The sequence below is a fragment of the Etheostoma cragini genome, chromosome 18, assembly GCF_013103735.1.
Source record: "Etheostoma cragini isolate CJK2018 chromosome 18, CSU_Ecrag_1.0, whole genome shotgun sequence".
Classification (NCBI taxonomy): domain Eukaryota; kingdom Metazoa; phylum Chordata; class Actinopteri; order Perciformes; family Percidae; genus Etheostoma; species Etheostoma cragini.
In genome coordinates, this window is record NC_048424.1 from 19,825,169 (window position 1) to 19,847,427 (window position 22,259).

Here is a 22,259-nt window from a genome sequence, read left to right on the forward strand (position 1 = left end):
TTGTAAAACCCACAGAAAAATGCATAGGGTGACAAATAGCATTGATTTGTGAAAGAAAAAATACAAACTATGGTGATACAAGGTTTCTGCCCAACAGCGACAATATGGAAAAGTAAAAGAAAACAATTTGCATGCTAAAGAGCCATCTGTATTAGCCATCTGTATCTATATATGAAAACTGTTCCTTAGATGAGGTTTATGCCATCTTAGGAACAGGCCTCTCATATTTTCTTTCATTCCTAGTTTCCCTTCGTAGTCAGATACACTTTACATAACCAGCGGCCCAACACAGCGTCTACCCAGGCATCAAAAACTGCCACAGAGGCACAAAAGGCAAGCATCCAGATGAGCAGTCGGCCTGCCACTCATCCACACAGACATCCAGACAGGCAGGCAGACAGGCAGGCATCCATTATGTTCTGAGCTGTGAGTGCTGATTGCTCGCCACTGCTGCCTGTGTCAGGATTAGCCATTGTGGCCGGAGCAGAGTGGATGGGCTCAGAGCCCGAGATGATGCTGAAAACCCTGTCTGTAAGCGGCAGCGAGTGTATTCACTGCAGACTGAATAAACATTTACGGTAGATATGCACCGACATCCAGGCTGGCAAATAACCACACAGGCAAGCACTTTGAATCTCACACATGCACGCAAAATGACAACCAACCAACATACACACACGCACACACACAAACAAATGAGAAACTACACAGGAAAACAAAGATGCTGTTCTCTCTGTTTCTTTCTTTCTCTGTCCATCTCCTCCCTCATCCCTCCTTCCCCAAGAAAGTGGCACAGGCAGCAGGGCTGGACTCACGCCTCATCAGAGTGGTCAGCAGTAACAGGATTAGGTGGGAGAGAGAGTGTGACGACAAGCCAGTTTGCTGCCGCGCACTGTCATTATGGAAATACATTACACACTCAAAATGGAGCCGCTGGAGCCAAACTGCTGTCGACTTAATTACTCCAAGAGCACTTTGTGGCCGTGGCACATTTTAATAATTTTTTCCCCTTCTCACCCTGCTCCTTCTGCTCACTGGTTTGGGAGATGAACAAACGCATGGCGCCCTATCTGGAGCACCATTCAACCCCTCATTTCCACATCTTGCACTGCTGTTTTCTGTTTGTTAAATTTTCTCTTGCAAGTTTCACGTTATGTTGATGATGCACTGTTGTGCACAGAACAATTATAGTTATGTAGTGTGAGTTGGAAAGTTTGTGCTTTGCCGACAACCAAAGTGCCCCATAATACAAAAAAAAAAAACAATACAATGAAGTCACGCTTAAACATGCATGATAGCCAGATCTAGCCCTGCTCACGCACATGGTGAACCACCCGAGATCCCTTTGAGCAGCCTTTTTTAAAAATACTTCTAAAAACTCTGAGCAATCCTGCTGCTTCCAGCGCACACCATGGTGCACTTTTTTCCTCAACTAACATCAAGATTAATTAGCTCCTAGATCAAATCTTATGACGGGCAAACTGTTGCGCTGTTGCACACAGATCTCCTCCTGGTGGGCTGCTTCTACACTTAACTTTCTCAGCAGCATCGCTCAAGGCCATATGGCTTGACTCTATGAATTATGTATAGGCTCGTATTCTGCTGGAGCTTGTAGGCTACAACTGTCATGAGCATCTGTGGCCTCAATGAGGCACTTGATTGGTTATACAGGAAGTCCCCAGGGGTGAGAGGTGAAAAAGGTTCAAGTCCAGGTAGATGATATTACCAATAGATGTTAGCCGCAGGTGTGATGCGAGTCCTCAGGGAGAAGAGGGAAATGGGATATTGGGAAGAAGAGTATTGACAGCAGTGCAGAGGAACAAAAAGGGAAGGAATAAAGAAGGAAAGTGCAGGGAAGGGATGGAAAATAGCAGGAGATGAAAACAGAAAATAAATGACGATGAGGGAGTAACAGCCAGAGAGTCCTTAGTGCAGTCACGCAAGCATGAATTAAAATGCCAACTCTGTGCAGGAGAAATACCAGGGGGTGTGCACACAGTGCAGGGCAGGATCGCTGCTGAATCACACACATGCAGACATATTTGCATGAACACACATGCAGAGAAGTTGTCAAGTTACGTTAGCTGTATGTGATTCATTTGCATCATGAACATGGACCTCATATATGGTTATCACCCCCTTGAGAACAAATACAGCTGAAAAGCATCAACATGATGTGTTCTTTCAACACAGTTTGCTCGCTGCTTTTTCCTCAGCGCAAAGGAAAGGCTTCTACTTGCAGCTTGCCCACTAAAACTGATAAATGAAATGCGGCTGGTCAAAAATTGGCGTCTGAGTATTAAGTAGCCGAGGAAACACAAACACGAAATCCCCTCTCTTTCCCCCTAAGGCGGCACAGCGGGGCACATATGGTGAGGTAGATTTATCTCATTCTAAGAAGTGCTTTTTATCTACTTTAGAAGTCTCTCTGGATGAGATAAATGATATCACCTACGGTCACCAGGGAAATTAGATTATTTTCTTAGTGGGCTGGCACTACAGATGGCACAGGAGTCTCGACTTCCAATTGTGTATTCATGCAATCAACGCTCAAGTGGTGGATTACAAGATTGTTTTTTTTCCTTCTTCGCCTTTGCTTGCACTGTTCATTCCAAGCTTCTGCGTGTCACAGCTTATCCAGTACAGTGACACAGCGCAGGTGCTGTGAATAAAACCCTATAGGTTTGCCTGTGATAAACTGAACACTACATTGTAATTATTCCAGCCTCAATCGGCTTTTTTCCTCTTATTTTCTGCACTCGTTTTGGCTGTGGATCACACTGTAATCCTGAACCAGTTACATTACAGGTTCACTAGGCCAGCTGGAAATGTGTGAAAGGCAATGTCTTGAGAGTGTAAGGTGCAAAGTAGCCCCAGGGGCAGCACACACTGTGAAATTACACAAACAGCCAAATTAGCAAAGTTAGATTCAATAACGCACATGTAAATTGCACTGCACTTGGGTATAACATAATGTAAGAATATATGAATATGGGATGTGAGTAAATACACAGGGTGGGGGTGGGGGGGTTTGACAGCATTAGGGCCTGTATGTGCATTGATTCCTTTGTTCAAGTGAGGAAGGAAAACACTTGGAAACTAAAAAAATCAGCAAATAAGGATGAGGAGAGATATGTGCTACATATTCCATACAATAAGGACTGTAACGCTTGTTTTATGGGGTCAACTTAGACTTTGCAGAGACAAGAACAAAACAAGGGTGTCTAGTAGAAACCAGATTGGTTCTGTTAAGAATTCGGTCCTCAAGTATTTGCACACTGTTCACATTAAAACATTCACTGCATTTCACAGGTCAATTCAACCCCATTGATTAAATGGGGTTGAATTGAAATAAATTTGTTTAAGCCATAAACAGCAATTTTGAGCATTGCCCAATAGACACTCGGCTGTTTTCGCCAAGTGCAACAATTTTTATCTTTTTTATTACCATCAACAATTCCATTGAACCCACAACAATTGTGCAGCCCAATACAGCATATGCCTCTGTGACTTAAGTCCATTGTTGTCCCAAATCTCTTAAACCCCCCAACCCCCCAACATCTCTTGCATGTGGATAAAATGTTTGGGGTTTTAATTAAGATATACATTTAGTTGTATTCATTCCATATCATTAAATTAGAACATTTGTGCAAGTATGGAATCACGGCTGCTATGACATCCAGATAAAAATGTTTCATAATAAACCACAATGCCATTCTTCACATGTTCTTTCACTCTTTTAAACACTTTAATAGATTTCTAGTCCTTCATACCATACTTCAAAAACAATATGCACAGTAGTTATATTCTTGCATAATAGTTATATTCTTGCATAATGTGTATGCAGAACTATTTTATATATGTATAGCTCTCAGGACTGTGCACCAGGCCCCCCCCTCTCTTTTGTCTTTTTTTATTCTTTTCTTTTCTTTTCTGCACTATCTATACTCTCTTATCTTTTCTGCACTACCTATACTTTATATTTTTATATTTCATGTTTTTGTATTTCGTGTCGACGCAGTAAAGGAGTTGCTTCAATCTCATTGCACAAGTACTGCACTTGTGTATAAAGACAATTACGGCTTTCTTTTCTATTCTATTCCTCTATTCTAATCTATAGTTTTTTTATACATTCCAAGCATGGTTGCATCAGTGTTCCTCTGTTGCCCCGTTGGAGGGCTCACCACCTTTTTTTATCTACTAGAGCCCCTATCCTTTCTTTGAAGTTCCACCTTAAAGACCAGCTTCAAAGCTTCATCTCTCACACAGGACATGTTTCTCCTTATGTGAGGAAAATATCAATAGGACTCTGCCTCTGCTATTATGATTTAACGACTGTGTTATTGAATGACTGGAGTTGAAGAATTTATAATTAGTTTTGCTGGGAAAAATCATTACCATTTGATTTGCCCAACCCAGTGTTTTACTGCAGTACACACTTTGCATATTAATAAGATGTTTTTGCGCGGGGGTATTTGTGGGTTATGTGCATACAAGTAAGCCAACAGTTGTTATTGTGTGTGTGTGTGTGTGTGTTTGTGTCTGTGCAAATATTGATACCTGAGCAGCTGTGTTCATGCACACATGACTTGTGTCAGTGTGCAAGCAGTGTAGTAACAAGCAAGTCAAACTTAAATGTGTTTTGCATAGATCGGATTAGAAAGTGCTAAAAGCTTTTTACAAAAGAATTGATGCCAAGTGCACTACACCACCATTAGAGCCTGTAAAGTGTATTTAAATGTCTTACGAAGCAAAGAAAGCTCAGCAAAAATCCTCTTCATCAGCAACATACCTTTTACTGTGGAAAATCCACCAGACACCTATAGCAGCCCAATGTGAAAAATGTCATGCAATGTAAAAAATCAAGTTCTTATAACTTGCACAAAATAGTTTGTTAAATAGTACCATAGATGATGGCTGGCTAAAATAGCTGTTTTGACTCACAGCTGTCCCGTAAGCTGAGAAAGCTATGAGAACTACATTGTTGTATTTGTGCGCCTGCTACAGTTTACAGGACTGCCGCGGCTCCAGGTGTCTCTTGAGGTGGCCAGCAGCATGTGGCTCTCTCATAGTCAATTTAAAGAAGTATTTTACTGCTAGAGAATAGTCTTTTTTATATTAAACTGGGCTGTCTATGCTGTAGAATGGTGCGAATGATTTGAAAATGGTGCTTCATGGCATTCATGTGTGCTATGCTCTTTCTCTCAAAAGCTAGAAAACCTACTAATACCACAATGCACCGTGAAATGGGTGGTGCTGGTGGGTGACTGGTAACAAAGAAACAGACAAATAGCAAGAGAAACAGGCAAACTAGCTTTTAAAGTGAGTTTTCATTTTCACCGCCTGCCAGATCCCACTTTGACCCCTGGTTGTCTCTCTCGTTCCTCTCGCTTTGTGTCCCTGTGCGGAAGTACAGTTTGTGGTTAAAGCAACAGGCCCCGGGGCGAGCAGAAAACCTTCAAGTGGTGTGTTTTTTTTCCTGTCTTTGAGTAGGCAGATCTGGACAATGGTAAGAAGGAGGGAAGATTAACAATTTATTTACAAAGAGAGGGACAGAGCAAAAAAAGACCTCACACCGGTCTGTGCCCTCGGTTTGTGGTTGTTGACAAGGTATCTCCTCTAGTCACAAGATATGAGGCCACAGGAGATGGCTGAGGGCAGTTTCTGCTCCGCTCAGTTTGTCCTAGTCTATATCCTTGATGTTCCACATCCGGGATTTCTCCGGTGCTGCAGGAAATTCCACTAGAAGCAAGAATTTTTGCCGATGACTCTATCCTTCCGCTTTCTTTGTGTTGACATTTTAAACTCCGGTGGATTTATGAGGACTATGGTTAACTGCTCCTCAAATCTCTGCAGGGTTAATTGAGACAGCTAGCTGGACTATCTGTCCAATCTGAGTTTTCTCATGCACAACTGTTTAACAGCGGCTCTGTGCAGAGCTTAGCACCACCCATGACGATTCTGATTGGTTTAAAGAAAGGCCAATAAACCAGAGCACGTGTTTCTCCCGTCCCTGAATGCTTTGTGGACTAGCCAGACCCTCCTCCGGCAAAGCGAGACTAAGTCTGTACCTACTGCGTTATTATGGAACCCACGCAACTTGTATGCAAAGCCCGCCCTTCAATAGCATCAACACAGCACCATTGGTCAGGCGTCCATGCTTCCGCTAGGTAACGTAACCCGATTTGTTCAGGTCCAGTAACCACTAAAGGTCAATGCCTAACCAATCGGGCTGCTTTCTAGGGCGGGACTTGCCTAGAAGTTATGTGGGGTCCATAATAGCCCTACCTGCTAGATAGCTAATGCTAGCTAGCTAGCTAGCTGTCTGCAGATATCAGGTCAATATGAAGAAAGACAAAGAGTAGGAGCTGATAGACTAGTGTGTTGACTTTTCTGCCTTGTATGTGCTAAAACAGATTTTAAAGAGGATAACTTCACTTAATTTGGGTGGGTAATGGCGGCTTTGCATGTACTGCACGACTTTTATTCTTCCAGCTCAACTTTCTTGCACACAAAGTCCTACAAAATAAAAAGCTCATGTTTTTAGTTGATAGCAGAAAAAAATAATTACATTTGCAAAACCTTTTTTGTAACAAATCCCAAACCTTATGGTTTAGTATAAAAGCAAAGGTCTTTGGATGATGGACACTGATTAATTTAGGAATAGAATGTCTTTGTTGTCATTATACACAAGTGCAGTACCTGTGCAACGAGATGTAAGCAAACCCTTTACATTGATTGATATTATGCAACTGATATCATGTGAAAGCCAGTTTAATGGCACTGCCACTTTGATGTGGTAAAGAGAGGACAAAGTCAAACAGAATACAAAACCCTGAGGACCACACATGATGGGAATGGCTTTGGTTGTACAGAGAATAAAATGCTAAAGGTTTAGCCATCACATGAATCTCTGACCATGTTAGTGGCCACCGGTGTGCTAATTGGCAAAAAAAAAGAACATTCTTAAATTTGAATCATTATTGAATGGTGAATTTAAAAAAACTAAACATAAAAACATTTGTGTGCTGTAAATTTGTGAATCACAAGCTGACACTGCATGCAAATGTCATGGTAGATGAATTCTGGGATTGATAGGTGGTAGCTCCACACTGTCTCTCCTATTGTACGAGGCTGAGCCACCATGCTGTGAGAGCTCTCACTTCCCTGACAGTTTTTCAAATTAAAAACAAGCCGACAGACAGATGAATTTCACTGCTAGCATTCCTGTAGTGCTACTGGAGTGCTCCAGTAGACCACTCAGAGATGGTAAATTGCTGTGTGGCGATCATACGCTGTTGGATGCTAAATAATCTCAAGTCAGACTCAGACTGAAAACTATCCCTATTTAGGCAACTGAGCCTTTATCCATAACATATGGTACACATGCAAGTTAGTGGTCTAATATATATATATATATATGTACAATATTGGCACACGGATGCCTAGATATCAGTGGCTAACAATTGTTCTGTGTTGTTGAAACATCGTGATATAGCGCTGTGTTTTTTATTGTTTTTACATTATTTTTGTGGTTTGACTGCCTTTATTTGATAGGACAGCTAGGTGAGAAAAGGGAGAGAGAGGGGGAAGACATGCAGGTAATTGTCACAGGTTGGATTCAACCCTGGACTTCTGCGTCAAGGCATAAACAGCTCAGTATACGTGCGCTTGCTCTACCCACTAAGCCACTATTTGCAGGAGACACTGGAGGCAAAAACATCTTTACATTGAGAATTCTGAATTTAAACTCAGATCTCAAATTGATTTCACAGTAGCCAAAATATTCCGCCGTGTTATAAATTGTGGGTTACATAATTTCATGTGTAAGTGGAAAGTAAATGCAATCCCTGACTTTGTGGGCTCTGCCTGCAAGACGTACAGAACAAAATGTGGACAAAGAAAAGAACACCTGTAGCTGCATGGAATCAACTTAAAGTATGTGCGATTAGATGATAAAGAGGATCTCCGTGCATCTTCCGGCAGCGTGCAGCTAAATAAGGATGCTTTTTACAAGTAAAACAACAAGCTATGTTTTTTATGTATTTTGTGTTCCAATATTAAGCAGATAAGATTTACTGCAGAACACAAAATGTAAGTGACATAAACAGAGTTTGACATTCGAGTCAGGGGGAGCAAAAAAAGCAAAAACATCATTGTAGCATTAAGACCTGTCCTACCACTTGGGGAACACAGCATGAGCACAAATGGACAAAAGAAACATGCTAAATAAGCCGCAACATTTATTTTTAAAAGCAGATTTTCAAATTACATTGTAACAATTTAACGATTCGCCCTTAAGAAACCCAATCGTGGTATGGCTGTCTGACAGATGGTGGCGGAATGCCCCTGCACTTAAATTCATTTCAAATGTAGCCTAACAGTAAACAATCATTGTTTGACCTACAGTCTGTTGAGATGCCTCTTTAAATGCGGAAACAAAGCGCAACCCCACCATAAAACGTTAAGAAAAAAGATCCATATTTTGCCATAATCCAATGAACCAAAAAAAGTAATCCACGTAATCACATGGGAGCGTAACATTAAAAATTTTTTTTTTCCACTAATGGCGTTTTTACATTAATGTTACCTGCTCAACTCAACCACGATGCCCCGTCCTCCTTTTTCTATTGCAGATTAGTACCGCCTCATGCATGAGGCAAGCCATGACTGGTCGTCGTAGCAGGAAACCTGCTACCGTGACCTAACGTGACACACACACACACAGAACGTTGAAAGTGTATTGTTTTGGATTCTCGATGTGTTTCCACAGCCAGAAGGCAAATTAGTTTAGTTTAGTAGTAAGTCAACTGAGGTAGTACTACAAAATGTACCTGTTAGCAGGTTCCAGGGACTTTTTTTTGTAATGGAAACTCCAAAAAAGCGAGTAGAGTCGAGACGAGTCAAGTAGACACCATACAGTGAAAAAACACCATAAAGCAGTACAGTGGGGCTCGAAAGTTTTGGGCAAATTTGTATTAATGTACATTAAGAAGCCAAGAAAAGATGGAAAAATCTTCAAAAGGCATCAAATGACAGATTAGACATTCATATAGTACGTCACAAAAAGTTAGATTTTATGTCCATCATTTACACTTTCAAAATAACAGAACAGCCTGATGAATTGGTGACACAAGTTTTGTGGACCGATGAGGTTAAAATACAACTTTTTGGCCGCAATGAGCAAAGGTACGTTTGGAAAAGAAAGAGCACAGAATTTAATGAAAAGAACCTCTGTTCAACTGTAAAGCATTGGGGGGGGGGATCAATCTTGCTTTGGGGTTGTATTGTAGCCAGTGGCACAGGGAACATTTCACGAGTAGAAGGAAAACTGGATTCCATAAAATTTCATAACATTTTTGATGCTAACTTGATGTCATCTGTGAAAATGCTGAAGTTAAAGTGAGGATGGCTTCTACAAATGGATAATGATCCTAAACACACCTCAAAATCCACGATGGATTACATCAAGAGGCGGAAATTGAAGGTTTTGCCATGGCCTTCACAATCTCCTGACCTCAACATAATTGAAAATCTATGGATAGACCATAAAAGAGCAGTGTGTTACAGACAGCCCAGGAATCTCAAAGAACTGGAAGACTTTTGGAAGGAAGAATGGGCAAACATACCTCAAACAATAATTAAAGACTCTTGGCTGGCTACAAGAAGCGTTTCCAAGCTGTGATACTTGCCAAAGGGGGCAGTACAAGGTATTAACTCTGCAGGGGGGCCAAACTTTTGCAGACGCCATTTGATGCCTTTTGGAGATTTTTCCATCTTTTCTTGGCTTCTTTATGCAAATTAAAACACATCTTAATACACACCTGGGGTGCCCACACTTTCGAGCCCCACTGTGTATGAAATTAGATGTATTACCTACCACTTTTGTCAGATCCTAAATAACCAAAGCACCACATCACATTGTTTTGCATTAGATTAAGATTCCGACCTAATAAACACAAATTCACACCTACCCAACAGTGTTTTGTGAGATCTTGAACCCATCCAATCCACTACATTTTATTAATATAGCACATTTGAAAAACAAAGGTTTACAACATAGAACACATAAAACAACACCACACAACATCATGCTGGGTTAAAAGTCAGGGAATACCAGGGAGTTTTTAGACAGGATTTAAAAGATTCAAGGGTCGGGCCAATTTGACCTGTGGAGGTAGCTCATTCCACAGTTTAGGGGCTGCAGCTGAAAAAGCGCGGTCGCCCCTGGTTTTTAACCTGGTTTTTAAAGCGGCCAGTCGAAGTTGATAAGTAGATCTAAGCGACCGTGAGGGGGTGTTAACTTGTAAAAGGTCTGAGATGTAGCGAGGTACCAACCCATTTACTGATTTAAAAACAAACACTAAAATCTTAAAATGTATTCTATAATGGACCGAGAGCCAGTGTAGCGAGTAGGTGTATCCCTATACCTTTGTGTGTGTAGTTTTTATCTATATTGGTATATGTATAACTGCGTAGCATTGTGGGCTCTGGAGGTCAGAAAACGCCACTGTATTTTCAGACAGTGGGTGATCTAAATTAGAGATAAGAAAGATGGAAACAGGAAGTTTGGGTGAAATTAACTCATTTTGGTTGCTGCTCTCAGAATATTCTCTCTCTGCTCAATCATTGCAAGGCTGGCTCTTATCTGTCAGGTCAGTGAGACGTATCCTCAACCCCTGGGAATGAGACTTTACCAATAAATGAAAAAAATAAGAAAGATTCCCTGAGGTATGGGTCGAGAGGTCATAGCCATGGTGTCGGTGGGGCATTACGTTTACTGAAATGTCTATATCACCTCCATAAAGTTGAGCAGCGAGGACACTTCCCTTCATACTGTCCTGTCTAACCGTTTGGAAGCAATTTGGAGAGACAATATTGCCTTTGATAGAGATAGATATTGCCAGAGGGGAAACACTGTGTATGCCATAGTAATAGACATTCTCTCCACTTCCTATTTTCAGTCTATGCAGTGTAGCAACCTACATAGTCCACTTGTCTAAAATAACAGTCCAATAATTACATTTAAGAGATGTGTTTGTAGGCTGACAGGATTTTTAGTTGTGTTTGCAATTAGCTGCAACAGTACACAGTGACAGTATGGTAACTATAAAGTTAAGCACATATATGCTGATATATATTTTCCATATTTATTTTTTTTCTTCAAAAAAAACAACAATGTTTGCATGTCCAAAACAAAGGACTTTTTCTATAACAGTATGTCAGTTGGGCTTCCAAAACGTGATAAGGATCTCAAAAAGATGGTTTGTGGTGGATGATGTAGTCTCATAACTGTGATATCCACGAAAAGATTGTATTTGTTAGGTCATTTGAAAAATTACAGTTTCAACAAAAAAAACAGGTCAAATAAGTGGTAAATCCCCAAGTAACAAAGCAAGAAAAGGTCAAGTAAAACAGGAAAGTAGAAAACGAAAGAGAGTTTTTGGACAAATTACAAAAGCATGTAATATTCTGAGAAAACACAATCAATACATGTATTTTCTCAACCAGAAAAACAAAACAGGGGGACCAGTAGTCTTCATTGTTACACTAACCAGTGTTGTAAAGTAATGGATTACACATTACTAGTTACTTTTTTTAAAGTAAGGCTTTACTTAACTTAACAATTCTCTGCTGAAAGTACACTTTTAGTTACATTACTTTTGGATTACTCCGTCACATCATCTGGTTTCAGGAAGGAGGTTTAACAACCTCTAACCATGAACTCGGAGTTGATTTACCCTGAGATGGGAAACTGAGTTTTAGTTCCAGAACAGCTGATTTGAGTTGGTCCAATCAACTCAGAGTAGGTCGACTCAGAGTTAAACACGTGCACACCACTATAAAAAAAAGGCAGCATGAATGGAGCCATGATACTACAATTCCCCAACATGTATTTTGTTAAAATAAGCAACACAGCGGCTGTTACAAAAGAGAGAGAATTTGTGTAGGAGTAAATTCCGCTAGAGCAAATGTGTAAGTTCCAATATGGTGTATTAATTGCATATTTAATCAAAAGTATATTACTGGTCAAATGGTATTGAATGTATGATCTACTCCATTTAGGGGCAGTCCTGCGGGCGAAAAAGTACTAGGCCTACTTTTCCCATTCTAAGGCCACAGCACTAAAATTAACAGAATTATAATTCATAATCTTATGTTTCAAAGGGTTTTACATCATTCACCTGCAATGCTGTGGAATTAATTTTGAATGTCTCTTACTGGTTTGGAAGAAATCTGCCGTTTTCAACAAGTCAAATTGCGACACAAAGAATCTGCTGGGATGTAGATCATGTCCATAATGGGTGGCGTTAGTGATATGAGGACAGAAAAGGTTATGTAGGCTACATAAGTGATAGACTGGGAAGAAAAACGAAAACGCTTAAAGGAAAGGAAGTTCTCTCGAAATGGAAATACATCTATATATACATCTTCTCAGGGTTAACAAACTCAGAATTCTCACTAAACCTGCTTTCTGAAAAAGGCCCCTGAGATGCACCAGATAACAATCTAAAGTTAAACTTCATAAGCTCAGATCAAGAAAAATCCTTACTACAATTCGGACATTAACAAGATCTCTCTTTTATGCCCTTTAATACTGTAAAGATGACAACAATGTTGTGATCATCAGCCCTAAATTTGTCAAAAACAAGGCTACAGTACTGGAAGCCGTCCACTCTTCATAGCCTGTATTTTGCCCAGTGTGTTTCGGAGAGACGGCGATTCCACTGTCCAAACAGGCAACATTTCCTCCGCTGCGAATGCTGCCACAAGCCATGTTATCTCTGCTTTGTTTACCTGCTGTTGGAAATCAAGTCTTGGCTGCTTGGCTGGTACCAGCAGTGTGTTGTTCCTGACACGTCTCAGGGTCCGGGGTTCTTTAACAACTAGATTGGATATTGTGGTCATGGCGGTGGAGAGATGTTTGTGACCGTACACTTTAAAATCAAGTTTTTGTCCTATTTGCGCAACTAATTTGAATGTAATGGGCATACCTCCACCCCTCCAAAGACGTATTTAGTGGCTCTGCCATTTTTGTTTTGTCTCCTCGGACAGGTGTTACGCAAACATGCCCAAAAAGGGACGAGTGATTTGTTTTTCTCTCCTCCTGTTATGCAGATCCGGTAACGCAAGAAAGGCTATAATTTTCTGATTAGTAACTAATGTTACTGAGTTATCAACAATAATTTCTTACATCACTGGGTTTTAGATGAATGTAATCCGATTACAGCAATGCGTTACTGGTAATGACACAGTAAAACATGGTTTGGGCTCAAAAGCATGACTTGTAGACACGACAGATGGATTCTAGACAGTTTACTAATTCATTAAACATCAAGGTCTACACTGACTAAAGCTGCAGTGAGATCTACAAAAGGGACTGATTGCTCACGAAAAGTCCTTGATAAGTCCAAAGGGAGCATTGTTGTGCTCTGAGAGTGCTCTGAGGACGTTTGGGATTTTCCACCAATCCTTATGTTCTCCTTGTAAACCATAAATGAAATTCTTTCAAAAACCTTGACTAAAATAACAGCTGGCAGACAGACCTTTATTTTGCAGGAGACGAGACAAATCAGCAAGACTTGCTGCAGTGTTTTCAAGTGGCAGGTCTTTTCTTCTTCAAAGGAAGAGAACCATCAAGAGCAGTCAAAAGGGCAATTAAAATGATCAAAACTCTCCTCAGTATTGACCAGAAGCATGTGAGTAGTGTTGGAAGTGCTTGTCAAAAAGGCCTCCGAGAATTCGCTAGACGAGGCACATAAGTATGGAGGAGCAGAGAAGGGCACACAGGCTGGGAAAGAGCAAGGAGTTAGTTCACATTTAAGTCCCGTCCACACCAGAGGGGAAAACAATTCACTCTCACTATTGACTTTGTACTGCATGAAGGTTCCTCCTCCTCCTTTTCCCGAGCAAAAATGAAGCTTTGAGAAGACAAAAGTGGAAGGTAAGGAAAAGTGGTAAAACTGTTAGATCCTTGCACTCAGTACGTCAAGTCCATATCCTTTGCGTTCCACTTCTGGGATTGTTCTGGTACTGCAGGAAATTTTGCCTGATGCATGTTTTTCCATTTACTTCCACTTTCTTTTAAGTTTGTTTTCACCTCCGGTAGATTTATGAGGACTATTATCGACTGGTCCTCAGATCTCTGCAGGGTAAATTGAGACAGCCACCTAGACTATCTGTCCAATCTGAGTTTTCTCTCACACGACTATTGTGTAGCGGCTCTGCCCATGGCGATTCTTAGTGGTTTGAAGAAATGCCAATAAACCACAGCACGTTTTCCTCCCATCCCTGAAAGCTATGTGGAGTAGCCAGACACTCCTTCAGTGCGCTTTGGAGGAAGGTCTGGAAAAGTGAGAACACAGTATGCCTAACGTTATGTATGCAACAAGCATTTTGTCATAGGTCAAATGTCCAAATGTCAGTTTTAGGCTAACTATTTCTGTACTTTAAGCATTTTGATAGTTGCAACTCGGACAGTAGTGTTATTGGAATGTAGATAAATCAGAAAGCTATGCAGAATTGCATTTTGCAAGTTCCTTTGCTTGCTAACACAAAGCCAACAGCTTAGTAGTAGCGGACTTGTTTTCTCTGGTAGACATAGGGTGCTCAAATAATCCTTTGACATGTTGTAATTTGATGTCTTTAGCTAGCTGTGTTGCGGGACTGATTGTTTTGGCCACAGGCGGACGATCCGTCTCTAAGACCACCGTCCCATTAACATGGACATAACTGTGGTGAGTTGAAGTAAAAACAACCAGTTTAAATTCCATTTAATTGGGATTATCTTAAACACACTGAATCAATAGGATTTATGAACTCTCTCTCACACACACACACACACACACACACACACACACACACACACACAAATATATTAAGGAATCCTAACATGGTGAATGAACATTTGGTTTTAAAGGGGATTTAAAAAAAAGGATGTGTGAAAGAGCACTTTGCCTTCTGGATACCCTTGTTTATCATAATTAAGTTTACTTTAAAGCCTTAACACACATATGCACCGACACACGCATACATCATTGTCCATTACTTTGTCATCATTGTCCATTTATTGTCCATTAATTGATTTGTTGATCACCACGACAAACAGCTGACAGCTGTAGATTGATGAGGTTGGCTAGCATTTTCACAGAGGAACCAAAATGCATCAGAACGGTTGGCTGTAAAACTAGTCAGCAAGATCATGTACTGTTATTAGCTAATATCAGGTATTGACTCCACCCAGCATCCACCTATAGGCTCTGAGTCTAGTTGCCCCTCTGCAAATTGTAAACAAGTTTTTTGCAAAAAAACACATTTTTCCTTATTCTGCATTTCCACTCATGTTTTTCTTTTTGCGCTAATTAAAAATATACATCAGGGGATTCTTACATCTATTCCTGGTAAACATACTGTGCAGTACAGTAAACAGGTGGATGGAAACACACAATCTCTACTCCCTCCTGTGCTGAGTGTGGTGTTTCCATGGCGGTGACAAGATCGGAGCCTAGAAGCTAAATATAAATGCTCTTCATATTCTACATTCTACATCTCATATAATAATCCATCTGTGTGAGTTGGCTGAGTCAATTGTGCTAATAGTATAAGACAGGCCAATGCTAACCCAATTATTTGATTAAAAATAGGGCTACAACTAATTATTTTCAATATCAATTAACGCACACCATTTTTCCCTAGGAGCCTAAGATGACGTTTTCAAATTGCTTGCACATGAAGTCATGTCATACATAACCTCAAGGGAACTTTGTGAGGATGCATAGTATCCTGGATCTATGAAATAACTGGCCTTTGAAAATGAACCATATATACTGCGTGTATGTATTTATACATATAAAGTCGATATACTTAGAAATCCATGTCAGCTAAGAAACTGAAATAAAGGCAGGCCTGTCACGTAAACCTCCCCTCATGTTCTTATCGTTCTGTGCACTGACGGTGCCATTTGCATCAGTGCAAGAGCAGCTGAATGGCGGTCGTTTCCTTTATTGTCATTCGTGTCTGTTGTATCTAAAAGGACCACCTGCTAGCTGGAGTAGCGGTGGAAAGCCTTCCAGGGTGCGCCTTATAATTGCCACTGGGGGGCTGGTAAATAACAGCATGCTATTTCAAAGGCTCACAGCCCTGCCACCGTAATAAGGAACACTGTTGTTTCCTCTTTTCATTAGAAAATGTCAGAGCTAATTTAGGACATTTTGGTGAGCTTGAGGAGGTGAACATGTGAGTGGGGAGGAGAGGAAGGGTGGGAGGGGGTAGGTATTTAGCTCCGTTACTATGGTGTCGCATGGTGAGGGGTAAGTGCTGCTCTGACACTGAGAACACAAGTGAAACAGAATGTTGGTGCCAACACACACACAACCGCCCCTTGCTCACACACATACACACTTTCAAACAATTTTATCAAAAAGTATTTGCCGCAGGCAGCTGAGGCCCTGTAATTCATCCCTGATGACATGAATCACAAAGCAATTTACACTCATCAATGACATGGGTGTGCGGTATTAATTTGATTAAGTGTGTGAGCGTTTATACTGTATATTAGAGCCTTAAGGTAGTAATATACTTGAGACAAAATGAAACTGCTTTCAGTTAACTTGTAATTTAAAGGGCGAGTCTATCATTTTTTTATACAATTCCGTAGCTTCCCAGTAGTGTTCCTTGTGTATTAAAATCCAAATATTCACACTTTGGTCAAACGGAGTATGTTTCAGCTTAAAAATGCTGTTTTCATGAGCCCTGTCTGACGCAGGCAGTGTGAACGCAGCCTCAGTCCTCGCCACAGCGGCCACAGGTTCAGGTCCCAACTGCTGCCCTTTGCTGCATGTCATTCCTTTCATGTCTAACCTGTCCTATCAAATAAAGGCCAAACATTTTTTTTAAATTAAAACACTGCGTAACCTTCGTCCACATGAGGACATTACATTGCAAGTGCAGGGTTGCCATCAGGTGAGAGTTATCAAAAGGGCTTCACTTATTCATAGGAAATGAATGTGTTATAAAGTATAAAATAGGAAAAGTGGAAGAAATATTTTTTTAGTATTTTGATCATCATTTTATGCTATAGCAAATTCCTATAAAATCCATTTAACTAAATCTTACAAGTGTAAAATTCTTCTTCCAGTCATCTTGAAGACAGAGAATTGTTTACCTCTTTACCTTAATTATAACAGGAATACATGTTACTCTGTGTTTCCCTGTGGTTCATCACTTTGTGCACGGCACTGTCATTAGTAAGCGATGGACAAATCAGAGATACAGAGAGAGGAGGCAATTACCTGTAAATTGGTTTCATAATCTATATGTACTGCTTGAGAATGCATTACATTTTGCTCTCATGGAGCAAAAAAAAAGGAGGCTCTGGTAGGAGGTAATTCAAGTTTGACATTTAAAATGTACTCTTAATGGGTGTGCATTTTACCAAAACTGCTTTTATTTTTAGTGCATTTCTTTCAATTTGCAATAACCCAAAATAACGTCTCTTAGGGATTTTTTTAAAAAGACAGCTCCTCATGGAGAGATTAACAGAAAGGCCTCTTTGGCTGAGGTCCCAGATGAATGGGGGGGTTACATAAGGGGGTTATAGACAATTTGAGATAAACATGATAGTGTAAGGTGTACAAAATGCTGAGGGCATATTGGAAGGGACTGTGACAAAATACAGTACACACTCTTAAAGGAAAAACATGTGTTTGGGTTGCAGATCCCGTGAGTTTAAATATAACCAAAGCTGGGATACATGTTTGTGCTGGAAGCATTATACATTAGCGTTAGCATAAGCAATTATAATTAATTCATTAATTTATTGATCCCCAGTGGGGAAATTACAGTTTACACTCTGTTAGTAATACACACACTCGCTCAGGACCTATTCATGCACCAATAGAGAGATGTCAGAGTGAGTGGGCTGCCAGTTGGACCAGCGCCCTGAACGGTTGGGGGGGTATGGTACTTTGCTCAAGGGCACCTGGCAGTGCCCAGGAGGTAAAGTAGCATCATTCCAACTACCGATCCCCACACCGTACAGGGACTTGAACCAACGACCCTCAGGTTCACAACCCAGCTCCCTACGGACTGAGCTTGAATGAAGTGTTGATAATTAAATCATAGACTAATGTAAGGGTTAACAGTCAACCTTATTAGGTCATTTAGAGTCAATGAATCCCTAAAAGATTTAGAAAGAAGGCTGGCTTGCCCAGGGCCAGGCCAGCTGTGCAGTAAGTAGCATATAACTGCAACACCGGAGGCGGTACTTATAGGACTGCATTTTCAGAATCGCAATTCTAGGACCCCAATAAAGTCCACAATCACAATTGTTATTACAAGGATTGGCTTATGACAGCTTGCTAACTGTCTTGCTGATCTTTGGTGAGCCCAGCTAGGCGGATTATATCATATTATAATATACATATTCAATAGATGATAAAGGCCTGTCCTGTTACCTACTTCACAATGTGGGTTTCACTATTACAGGGTCAGGAATAGTCAAAGTGTTTAAAGTGTTCAATTATGTGAAGAACATAAACGGCAGACAAGAAGTACTTAAAGCTGTCATTCTGCTGCTTGTCTTTTTATCATGTGGAAATGCCAAAATTAAAAACATTTTGACTTATTGATTGGTTGTTTCTTTGTTGAAGGGGTGGGTTGTAAAATCTGTTTAATACAATGTTTTCAATTTAAATTTTACATTTAAAAAAACACGTCTTTAATTTGCCTGTTAATGAACTAGCATGCTAATGACACAAATTGACCAAAATGCAAATCTCATCAACCAAGTTGAATTGCAGGACAAAAAGAAGGATCTGGGAAACCCTTTTAAACTTAGTATTTGGACATAAAGTAGCTTTTTTGGTGGAATGAACCTTTTACCCCTTGAAAAACTAGGATCTTAGAAATGCGGACCTGAAAATGCAGCCTGCGGGACAATACTGCAGGAAAATAGTATTGTGAGCAGTGCTGCTGCACATGAGGAGAGAGCAAAGAGGGAGGGGCTGCTTCTCAGTCAGAGAAGACCTTGCGTTATTTGCCAGACAATACTGGAGTCTTTTCTACAGAAAGACGCCAGATATGTCGCTAGTTGCTTTATTAGCAAAAAAAGTCGCTAAGGGGGTCTGAAAAGTCCCTAAATCTCGAGAACACTAATTTGGATTGAGTAAGGCAAATGCTGGATGACAGCCAATAAGTTAAGAAAGATAAACCTGTTTGTTTGTAGAGGATTGGTCGATTGGTAAGGCTAATTGTATTAGCAGCCGGTAGAAACAGGTAGCTTACCTAATTCAACCAGAAGATGCAATTAGCTAAAGTTGTAATAAGTGTTTTTTTATCCAATAAGGCAGAAGAAAAGAAAACTGTGTGGAGAATAGCGAGCAGTCTTTTCCAGTGAAAGTAACTAGCACTAGCGCCAAAAAGTCGCCAATTTTTTGGAGTTCTACTCACACAAAGTATGTTCAATTGTATTTTTGTACTTACAAGAAAATGTGTAGGTGCATGGTATTGCATGGGCATGATGTTTATAGCAGGACTGTAGGTTGAGGTGAATACATCCTGTCTACATTCTAACTCCTGTCACTAAATGTGTTTCACAAGTCTGGACCCAGAGTTTCATTCTGAGCCTATAACACAATAGCAATGCGAGCATTTGTACAACCAATTACCTGGTATGAGTTTTGATATGTCACATACTGTAGCCACTGAAACGGTGGCATTTCTCCAAACTTTACAGAACTCTACATGTAGTGTGGGAAGAAAAATCAATTTAGGCTCAAGAATGAATCCATGAGACATCAAAAAAGACTCATACACCTTCTAGTCCCGTGAGAAATTAGAATAAGTGAACAATAACAAGATCCTTATCGGAACAGCCTGTGGGAAGAAACTGTAAAGAATAATGAAAAGTGAGAGTATAATTAAGCAAGAGAAAAGAATGAGATCCACACATGAATTGCACACACACACGCACATAAGATATGCAGAGGTCGGCACACGGAGTGAAAGAGGCAGAAAGACATCAGGGAAGTGAATATAAATGGAAGCGATAGAGATAGAAAAAAGATGACAACTGAAAGATGTAGAAAGATTGGGAAAAAATCAACGTAAGAAAAGGTGGAAAATAGGTTTGAGAAACAGAGATGGGTGGAGAGCTACTTGGAAAGCCCCCAGCTAAACACAGTTTGATTTAGTGTTATAGTGTAGTTAATCCAGTTTGGCCATTTGATCCAATAGGCTTTTGGCAGAAAAACTGCAATTCAGAGAAGTTTTTTCCAACTGAATTTTAAGGATAATTACACGTAGATATCCTTTGGCTGGCAGAGTGTTTACTTACAAATGCTAACACATATGGTAAAGTATTCCCTTGTGGAATGAAAAAATAAAAACCAAAGACGTGTAGTTATTGTGGGCAGACAGTTGTGGGTACACAGGAAAACAGTTTTAGAACCACAAAGTTGGATGTTTTTATGTTGTTACTTCACTTTTTGTCCTTTTTGAGGTATTTTGTTGACGCACGTATTGCTAACACACTGAAACACACGGACATGTGCACGTAAAAGACAGAGGAGCAGACAAATATTGACGCAAGCAGTCAAACATGCACAGAAATGTACACTTGAACACACTGACAAAGGCAAGCCGAGACACACTCACTGTGTTTACACTGTAGTTTATGATGTTCTGAAGCACCTTAGACAGTGTTTTGAGCCCCCTGTTGTTCAGCTCAATGGTATAAGAACACACTCCACAGGCTTTTTTTTTTCATAACCCACTTCAAAAGCAACAGGGACACACACCTCTATCTGTATATCCCCTCTCAGAACTCTTTTGCACGCTGCCAGCTTTCACCCTACTTCTCAACCTTGACTCTCTCGCTCTCACACCTTTTTGCTTAAGTAACATAACCTTCCTCGACGCCCTCCATGTTCGCCTCCCTGCATCCCTCCCTCCCTCTTCAGCTTCATCTATTGTATATTTCACCTCCACTTTCCCACAGAAAAAAGCGAGGCTTAGCTAGTGCTGTCAAGAGGGCTGGCGCTGGCACACAAAGCAGCATAGGACTTGTGGAAAAAGAACAAAACTATCTATTCCAGGTAGAGGACTACATTTCACACAACCACAGTCGCATGCAAGGAAACAATCATGTTGATAGCTTGGAGGCTTATTGTGTACGGTAGTACCAAATCGTAGCAAAAATGAAATACCATGCAAGTGTTTCACGTTGCATTCATAAGAGCTCTCACTCGTACTTGCACACACTATTCTGCAGTTCAGCTGAAATCCATTAAACTCTCTGCTTACTTGATTGCATGAGAGGCAGACCCTGTGCAGTGATATTGCAGTTAATTGGACTCATTTGCATGTTGTTCGCTTGCAGTGTCTGTTTGTCCTCAGTCAAGTGGAACATTGAGTTCTTGAAGTCTAATCGTCTTCTGAACCTCACTGCAGCCACTTCAGAGTTATCCTGACACAAACTGCAACCCTTTATTCTATATTAAACTGGATAGATTTAGGAGTGATGTATACCAAGACACCGGTGGGAGAGTTATCGTTAAAAATGTTCATAATTGACTTTTAAGTTAAGCTTCTCCATACTTCAATACTGTTGCAAAGCCTATGGGTCTTTTCAATCCTGCATAGCACATATAGTTTACACTGATAAAAGTGGCAGATTTATTTACCACTTAACTACATAGTCATTTTGGACTCAATGGGCCCTTGATTGCAGACAGAAATATGCAAAAGCAGGCTTCTCATTTTTAGCCAGCAACCATCAATTTTGTCATCTTAACTGACAACTGCAAATGTAACTAGGTAGCTAATTAAGCTAAAATCGAAAAAGGTAAAAACCACTGTCTCTTACTGACTTTTTAAAGTTTCCAGCTGACTTGTTTGAAAAACTAGAATTCTGTAAAATGCTAGATGTTGATGTTATGCTGAGTTAGCACTGCTAACAGACTAAGGCTAAAGCTACAGGGAGCCTCCTCTTCAGCTGATTGTCTGAATAGCAGACAGGGAAAAAGTGTGCTCTGTCCTCCTACACAGATTGTGTTTGATTTCCAAAATGTGTGTAAATACTACACAGAGTTGTGAATAGGGCTTGAACACCCACACAGGTGTTTATAGTTACTGTGGCTGATTGGGCCTTTTCCAGCACTGTGGCTAGACTGAGAGATTGACATCTTCCTGAGTCCGCTGTTAGTGTTGTTGCACCCAATAGGGCGGGACAAATGACACCTTTGTCCTCCTTATTGGTA

At 40.4% G+C, this 22,259-nt stretch overlaps 1 long non-coding RNA gene across 1 annotated transcript; it reads left to right on the forward strand.

Annotated features, from left to right (window-relative positions):
- Positions 1–4,513: 4,513 nt before the first annotated feature.
- On the forward strand, positions 4,514–22,259 carry LOC117961789. Its single transcript, XR_004660493.1, has 3 exons — positions 4,514–4,524; positions 17,153–17,158; positions 22,177–22,259. It is a non-coding gene; the product is annotated as an uncharacterized LOC117961789 (long non-coding RNA).